General features: G+C 47.9%; 1 pseudogene; it reads left to right on the forward strand.

Annotated features, from left to right (window-relative positions):
- On the forward strand, positions 1-117 carry LOC136662795 (5S ribosomal RNA; annotated as a pseudogene).
- The last annotated feature ends 2,184 nt before the right edge of the window (positions 118-2,301 follow it).

Below are 2,301 nucleotides of genomic sequence, written 5' to 3' on the forward strand. Positions count from 1 at the left end.
GACAGCAACTGTTAACCTGCACATGCCCAATCTCATCTGATCTTGGAAGCTAAGCAGGGTCAGGCCTGGTTAGTACTTGGATGGGAGACCGCCTGGGAATACTGGGTGCTGTAGGCATATAACATAGTCTTTCGAGACTGAAGGTTGCCAACCAGGAATGAATAAATGCCTTGAATGGGCATCCAAGAACAAAAGAAAGGTAATGCTTCTATAATGACCAACTAAGGGCCCAATCCTATCCAATTTTCCTGTGCCAGTGGGGCGTGCACTGCATCCTGTAGTGGGGAGGCATTCACAGAGGCCTCCGCAACATATGGAAACATTTTTTCCCTTACCTCGGGGCTGCATTGTGGTTGCATCAGTGTTGGAAAGTTGGGGTTGAGCCCCAAGACATCACCAAATGATCTGAGATTTTTGATTGCCCTGAATAAAGAAGTTACCCTCCATTGCCTTGACTTTGGGGCTCGCTTCAAGTTTTTTTGAATATGGTCCTGCCCTCACTAAGTGCGTATGTTGGAACTATATCCCCAAGGTTCTAGTTCTAGAACTGTTCTTAGGCAAGAATGCTGAGGCTTATCTCTTCAAGAGCCCACAATTTTCCCCCATCACTGCCACTTTACATTTCCAGGGTAGCTTTGGGTAGAGAATGCCTCTTAATCCAGTTTGTGGGATTGATCTTCCCTTAGTTCAGTGGTTCCCCAACTGTGATCTGTGGCTCCCTAGGGAGCTGTGGAAACCAGCCAGGGGAGCTGTGGAATCCTCACAAAAAACCCGCGATACTATACAATGTATAGGTTTTTAGTCCTGGTGGGGAGACACAGCCAATGGCTGTCAGTCAAAAAAGTTTGGGAATCACTACCTTAGCTTTGGGAATATTGTATAGTACAGTGTCTGTAGTACGGAACATACCAAGATCCAGGTCTACAGAGCTTGCGTCCTGAGTACACTTCTGTACTGCAGCGAGTCATGGACTCTTCGCTCACAACAGGAGAGGAAACTGAGCGCGTTCCACATGCGCTGCCTCCGACGCATCCTCGGCATCACCTGGCAGGACAAAGTTCCAAACAACACAGTCCTGGAACGTGCTGGAATCCCTAGCATGTATTCACTGCTGAAACAGAGACGCCTGCGTTGGCTTGGTCATGTCGTGAGAATGGATGATGGCCGGATCCCAAAGGATCTCCTCTATGGAGAACTCATGCAAGGAAAGCGCCCTACAGGTAGACCACAGCTGCGATGCAAGGACATCTGCAAGAGGGATCTGAAGGCCTTAGGGATGGACCTCAACAAGTGGGAAACCCTGGCCTCTGAGCGGCCCGCTTGGAGGCAGGCTGTGCAGCATGGCCTTTCCCAGTTTGAAGAGACACTTGGCCAACAGTCTGAGGCTAAGAGGCAAAGAAGGAAGGCCCATAGCCAGGGAGACAGACCAGGGACAGACTGCACTTGCTCCCAGTGTGGAAGGGATTGTCACTCCCGGATTGGCCTTTTCAGCCACACTAGACACTGTGCCAGAACCACCTTTCAGAGCGCGATACCATAGTCTTTCGAGACTGAAGGTTGCCAATACAGTGTCTCCCCGTCAACACAAGGTGGCAGTGTTTCAGAACATTAGCACTGAACTCAACAGGCAACCAGATGGGCAGCAGCTAGACAGCCAAATCTAGACACCCAAATTCTCGGCTCTGACTTCAACCCTCATTCCAAAGCCAAGAATAAACTCCCAACCTCTTACCATTTTATTTTTATTTTTTTTTGGGGGGGGGTGCCTTTGCTGAGAACAAGAAAAAGGAGCAGACTTTAGCCAAAGACTGAGCAAAGCAACAAAAAAGGCTAATTTCTTCGACAAGTTTTGTTTATTGAAATTAATCAGACCCAGAAACTTTTTAAACTTTGTGAAATGTCCTCTCAATGCTGAATCCAGAATTGAAACTAGCAAGCATTCTTAGGTTTGCAGTATAAGTGGGCACAATGGGATTTTCTAAATAAACACCCTGCACATGCCTGATCTTGTCTGATCTCGGAAGCTAAGCAGGGTCAGGCCTGGTTAGTACTTGGATGGGAGACCGCCTGGGAATACCAGGTGCTGTAGGCTTATGCCATAGTCTTTCGAGACTGAAGGTTGCCAACCACACTTGGAGGTGTGTGCTGTTGATGCTGTACACCTGCCTCTTCATAAGTAAGCCCCACTAAGCTGAAGAAAAGTAAGGCTGTAATCCTACACACATTTACCCAGGAATAAACCCCAATGAATGCAGCAGAAATTAGTTCGGAGTGTACCTGATAGGATTGTATCTGATAGGA

Source organism: Tiliqua scincoides, chromosome 11, assembly GCF_035046505.1.
Source record: "Tiliqua scincoides isolate rTilSci1 chromosome 11, rTilSci1.hap2, whole genome shotgun sequence".
Taxonomy (NCBI): Eukaryota; Metazoa; Chordata; class Lepidosauria; order Squamata; family Scincidae; genus Tiliqua; species Tiliqua scincoides.